The following is a 6,578-nucleotide window of genomic DNA, read 5'->3' as shown; positions in this document are numbered from 1 at the left end:
CATGATTCTAAAAAAGAAGCAAGTATAAGCTCTACTTGACCACACCACTAAAAACAAGGTAAATAATAATAGTCACCGTTGAAAGCTAAAACTAGGCTTCCATCTCATGGTAATCTTAGGGCTATCAACGGGCCGGGCTCGGATCATAACGCATTTGGGTATATTCAAATTTAATATAACTTTGACAAGCCTGACACATATACTCACAAACCCACAATTACAATCAGGTCATTCACTACATACGTTCATGTGTTTGAACAAAAGCACAACAACCTAATTACCATGACTTCATGGTGCTCTTATCTTAATGGGAGGCATCTTGTGAAGGGGATGGATAAGCACATAGTCACCGGGAAGCGCCCATACACAATATGACGTCTTCTATAAAGGAGACGTAGGGCATCTAAGTTCTTTTTTGCCCTTATCTTGGGGTTGGAAGCCAATCACTGAGTAGGTGTGGATAGAATGGGCTTCCGATACATATCATGGGTGGGCCCAACATGGCCATCCACGTTGAAGTTGGGTGTAATTGGAGGTGAAACCTGATTTGATTTGATAACATGAGTCACTAACAACTCAGGCTAAACAAGTCGATGTAAGTCATCGAGTATTTTAATCATTTGTGGACATTCATCTATCCATTTTAGTTCCAAGCGACTGTTTTCAGGGTTTGGTGGGCCAACCTGATCACTCATCAGGTGTAAACCCTCTATACAGAGCACATCTAGGTGGGCCACTAGCATGAATGCATCAAGTTGAATTTTTAAATGTTCCATGAGTCACGAGATTCCATTTGTCCGGTATCTTTTTAAAAATAATAATAAATAAAGAGCCGCCCACGTTTCATGGATACCATCTTTATATGCTCATCTTTCTCCTGTGGTGTGTCGTTTGCATTTTATCACCTTTACTGGTGGTTCTCCCATGAGAATGTACCGTGATATGTTTATGATTGTCAGATTCGGGAAATTGGGACATTCCAATCGATTAATCTAAACGGTTCACAAGATCTGGAACATATTCTTTAAGGGAAATAGCAGAATAATGGTATTGTACCAAAACTGACAGAGGCTAGAGTTGCAAACAGATTGGATTGACCGAATGACTGAGTAGATGGGACCTGATCCAAGTCAGAACCAGGTTTGGTCCACATTTCAGGATCTTGATCATTCAGGTACTGCGACTCAAAAAACAGCCATTTTTAGTTTTAAGAGACAAAAACCATTCTCATAAGGAAAGTTGCATTGGTGGAATGATGAGGTCCACAAGGCCATCAGTGAGAAACAATCATGTTTCAAGGACTGGAAGAGACTAAGAATATAAAAATGCCAAAAAGAAAAACTAAGAAAGTAGAAGTGAAGCTAAACTCAAGGCGAAAAACTACGAAAGTAGAAAGTGAAGCTAAACTCAAGGCATATGGGGATATCCCCTAATCAAGGTGGGCGCTGCACCTTTTGGATGGTTTGGATACCATGAGCATACCATGTGGTCCCATTACATGAATTTGGTATTAGAAAGACGTTGTACATTCTATCTCTGATGACCTAAGGTTAGGGTTGTCTTTCAAATTAGTGACCTAAATATAAAGCACTCTGCTTTTATGATAAGAAAATAAGAATTATAAACTTAGGAACCACTTGCATTTATTGACATCAAATATGATTTTATTTAGTACAAACTTTGAAGTAACAACTCAAATCTGGACCCTAATGAATTTTTAAGAAGTTTTAGCCTAGCAGAAAACACTTAACTTTCAAAAATCACAACTAATTAATTACAATTCCATGTAATGCGATTCAAAATCCTAGTCATAGATTAACAAGTGCAGTTTTAACACAAAAAAAAAAAAAAAAAAAAATTTAAAATTTAAAAAAAATCAAAAATATAAATCTAGGTTTGTCCTATACCAATTTTAAGTTATGTGTATACTAGTCGGAAATCGTTTGTTTCTGGGCAGAACTAATTATCCAAAATTTAGGATTTTCTCTAGACTTTGTATTAGGCTGAAATTTTATAAAATTATAGTAGACTCATATATGTATTCTCGAAAAAAGTGTTAGATCAATCTGACACCTGTAAGCACCAGAGACATTAGCGGGAATAATATCCTCATAATCTGACTATTCTACACTACAACCTTGATACATATAACTATTGAAATTCTCTTGACCTTCATGTGTAAGTCTTTTAAACCATCTAATCTTTCTTGCAATCTAATAAATTTTTCGTGCTCTTAGAGACCTTAAATAGCATGTACTCCCTTAATGATATTTAGAATTCGATTTTAGTTACTACAATCTACCTGGGTTGTCACACACTAAAGCTTACATGTTTAATCAATCGTATATTATGACAGATCACAATATTGATGTTGGAGCCTCATCAGGAGCTCTTGGTCTCGATGCCACCGAAAACGGGTCACTTATAGGTGAAATTATTAGAGTCATATGAGATCTTACGGCTTTTATGGGCTATTAGATAAAACAAACTCAAGCGCAAGGTCAAATATAACACCCCGGTTTTCAGAACCCGAGTACATGACTCAAATTCCAAGAACCCAGGAGTTAGCTAAAGGTAATGGTAAATCAACGAGTAAATTAAAGTGTAGATAATGGGAAAAGGAACATAATATATATCTGAACCAACATACGAATAATATTTTGGTCCACTCAGTTGGGGGCCAATTACAAAACTTCAAGTTTCTATAACTCCAAATGTACTAAAATAAAGAAAAGGGTTGATCAACTGATTTAGCCCAAAATAGGCGACCGCCTCTTGTTGCGGCTCCTCATCATAAAGTTCCTCCTCGAGCACCACATCTTCCAAGCCTACCAAATACTCGTCAGTTCCTGTACCTACGTCCTTTGTCGGTTGAATATTGATGAATAAGTGGCAAGTTTAGTATGATCTCCCCTCAATATTACACACCGCCGCCCAAAACAAGGAATATTATGAAAACATATACATATTCCAAAACACAGTAGATGCAGTCTTGTTAAATGCGGAAATGTATGAATGTAATTATCGTCCCGGGTAAAACATCCAGACGGACATTGGGGTCGTCACCCATGCAATCATTAACCCGAGTAAAACATCCAGATGGTCTATGCCGCAAGTAAAACAACCAAACAGGCAACATGTACGATAACATTAGATGATGGTTTGTGCTCCGGGCAAAACATTTAGTCGGGCAAATTTGTGTGTTACGTACGACAGCAATAGATGTTGGTTTGTGCTATGCATGCATGATTTGACAACCCATTATTGGTCCAATTGCATCCAACCAATTTAGATAAGCTTACGGTCACTATGGGGAGCAGATGGCCCAGCGTAAGCCGACGACTCGGGCATAGTGTCCCATGACCACTATCCCTTGCCCATGAGGTTACCATCTTAAGGTGTGTATAGTACCCAACAACATGGGGTCAATCAACTTAACACCAAAACTTACATATCAGGGGCCTACTCTCATTACAACTAGTCTGATTTCACCCTAAGCATGGACTCCCTTTTGCTAAGACTTCCCATGGAGAGATTCAGCGGAATGTGTGTTATAGCAACATAGACTATAATATGAAAAAAGAATGAGGAACAATACTTATGTTTAATCAATACACACTAATTGAAATAACGTAGGGTGCGTAACATGAATGACTTAGATTATTTACTTAGACAGTCCAGAGAAATCAATAATCTATATAATAGCAAGCATGATCATCATCATTATGCAGTCTGCTTCACACAATTTACCATTAGTCTAACTAGTCATTTATGCTGATAAAACTACTATTTTTGGTCTAGTTAGGGATGGAAAGCTTAAGGGGAAGGAAATCATCATCAGACAAGACGTAGAATGCTCTTAAAGGCAAGTTTCCTTGAGAAGATGGTGTATTTACACCACTTACGTAACTCCTTGTACAAAATTTATTTACATTAGTCAATGTGCCACGAGTTTAAATGCATGAGGGTTGGAAGGCCCAAGTTGTTTGGGCTACAACCAAGGGCGATTAAGCCCATCAACCACGTGTCCCCATCTTACTATAAACTAGGGCCAATCAAAGTCCACACCTACTACGCCTAATCATACCAAAACTGGGCATGGTGAGCTTTGTTTGGTCTGAGCATGTCAGCCCATGTTGTATACACGGATCATAGTGGCTAGTGTGGTGCCTGCTATGCATCAGCCCACTAGGAAATGAGGCCCACAGTGATGTGGTGTCTACCCTTTGGAATGGGTGCAGCCATGAGATCTGCTGATGTTGCATGTGGTATAACCCACATGACTTTGAATATGGTGCAGTCCACAGAGGATTTCCTCAAGTGCGGCCCACCAGCATGTGTATGGTGGGCCCACCCGAGTTTGGACAGGGCCTACCAACCTGTTTTACATGGTGCGACCCGCCAACTATTTTCAGACAGAGTGCGGTCTGCTGTACATAATGGGAAGACCACAGCTACGTGTGACGTGATCCACCAGTGCACAGAGTCCCCAGATGTGAGACCCCACAGCAATGTTCCGCTGTGAGGGACCCACCTGACGCTGAAGTGGAGCCCACAACAGGGTCGCGGACAGTTACATGGCCAAGATGGTTCAGAAGAGGCCCGATCGACGACAGAAGTGATCCAGACCATCGAACCTTAAATCGGGTGTATCTTGCAATCCGGAATGAGTTACTTGACGTAAAATATATGATTTTGGGGTAGAACGAGCTACTGAAGCCAACCAACCCTGCTACACCAAGTTGCGCAGCCCGGAATCGCGAAAAACCCCTAGATCGACGGTCGTTTCCCTGTTTTAATTTCGTTTTTACTATAAATAGTAAGTTTTAGTTTGATTATAACTCTTCATCCGTCGGGCTTTAGGAGTTGCGCCCAACATGAAAAGAGCTTAGAATAATTAGGAGAATGGTTTGGTGAAACCAAATAGGACACTTACTATTTTTGGCCGAAAACCTCGCGCACTAGTAGACATCACGACCGTCTATAAATAGCAAGTTTGCTATTTATAGTAAGTCGCAGATTCTAGGAGTTTGAGTTGTAGTTTGATTCTGATTTCTTTCCCATTGCTTGGTACCCCTATTTAAAGGGTTGTGAACTCGTTTTTATTCATCAATTAATCAATTTCAAATTTATTAGAATTTATTTCTATTTTCTGCTTTCTTTCCTCGTGGATTCGAGAAGTCTCTGTGAGGAGTCCAGAGAAGCTCCGTGGATTCGGAGTAGTTATCCTCATCACGTTCATCCCTGCGTCAATTGGTATCAAAGCGAGGATTCCCCTCGGGCTGATGGCAAACAATGAAGGTATGAATCAAAATCCTGTGGATAGTGATCCAGGGATTCGTTATCTTTCGGAAAGAATGGAAGCTTTCCACCGGGAGAGTCAGTTGACCATGCAAGGGCTGCAGGCAACTCTCGACCGTCTTGCGGATGCGCTACTTCCGCCCCGAGCCCTAGGCGGTGCTCCACCACCCATGGTTGCTGTACGACACAACCCCGATTTTCGTAGAGCACTACCAGTGGCAAACCGTAGGGCTACACCAGATGATTCAAGTTCTAGCGACGAGGACCTTAATGAGGGTTTTGCTCGATGACCAATCCATGGAGGTGATCATCTAGATCGTGCTGAAAGAGACTATCAAGGTAAGGCTGAACTTCCTAGTTTTAACAGTTTATTACGTATAAAAGATTTTCTCAATTGGCTAGCCGAAGTAGAGAGATATTTTGATTACATGGACGTGCCAGATCATAAAAGGATAAAATTGGTAGCGTTTAAATTAAAATCTGGTGCTTCTACATGGTGGGAACAATTACAACTCTGACGAGCCCGCCAGAACAAGGCGCCCATCTCATCATGGTTACGGATGAGATGTCTTCTTCGATCTTGATTTCTCCTCAGTGATTATGAGCAGATTTTATTCCAGCAATATCAAAATTGCAGATAAGGAAATCGAACAGTCACAGATTACACTGAAGAATTTCAAAGGCTGGCTACACGAAACGATCTGTCTGAATCTGAGTTACAGAAAGTGGCATGATTTATAGGTGGGTTGCGACCGATAATTCAGGACCGAGTTCAGATGTACCTAGTCGGGACTATGGATGAAGCAGTTCAATTGGCGGGCAGGGCAGAAACACAACTTGCAAGAGCTCCTGCTCGTCCATATCCTTCAACTCGACCCCCATGATGGGTCTCACGCAGGATACAGTGCTAGCACGAGGAAAATATCCAGTAGGAGAACGTCCTCAACCTCCTACAACCGCAAACCGTGATATGAGGAGCAACTCATCCATACCTGAACGTGCAGCACCCACAACAATGGGCCCGAATAGGATTCCAAATCCTTATACTTAGCCAAAGTTGAACAATTATTACCACTGTGGCCAGCCAGGCCACTTATTAAACACTTGTCCTCAACATCCCGCATCACACTTGACTATAAACGAAGGAAGCACTGAAGATGAGGCCGTAGAAGAAGACCATCGCTTTGATGAACATAAACAAATCACTGAAGAAATAGCAGGTGGCGATGAAATGATGAGCGAGGATCGGGGCAAATTTCTAGTTGTGAGGCGATTAC

This window comes from Magnolia sinica, chromosome 7 (assembly GCF_029962835.1).
Source record: "Magnolia sinica isolate HGM2019 chromosome 7, MsV1, whole genome shotgun sequence".
NCBI classification, from domain to species: Eukaryota; Viridiplantae; Streptophyta; class Magnoliopsida; order Magnoliales; family Magnoliaceae; genus Magnolia; species Magnolia sinica.
This window is presented reverse-complemented; position numbering follows the sequence as displayed.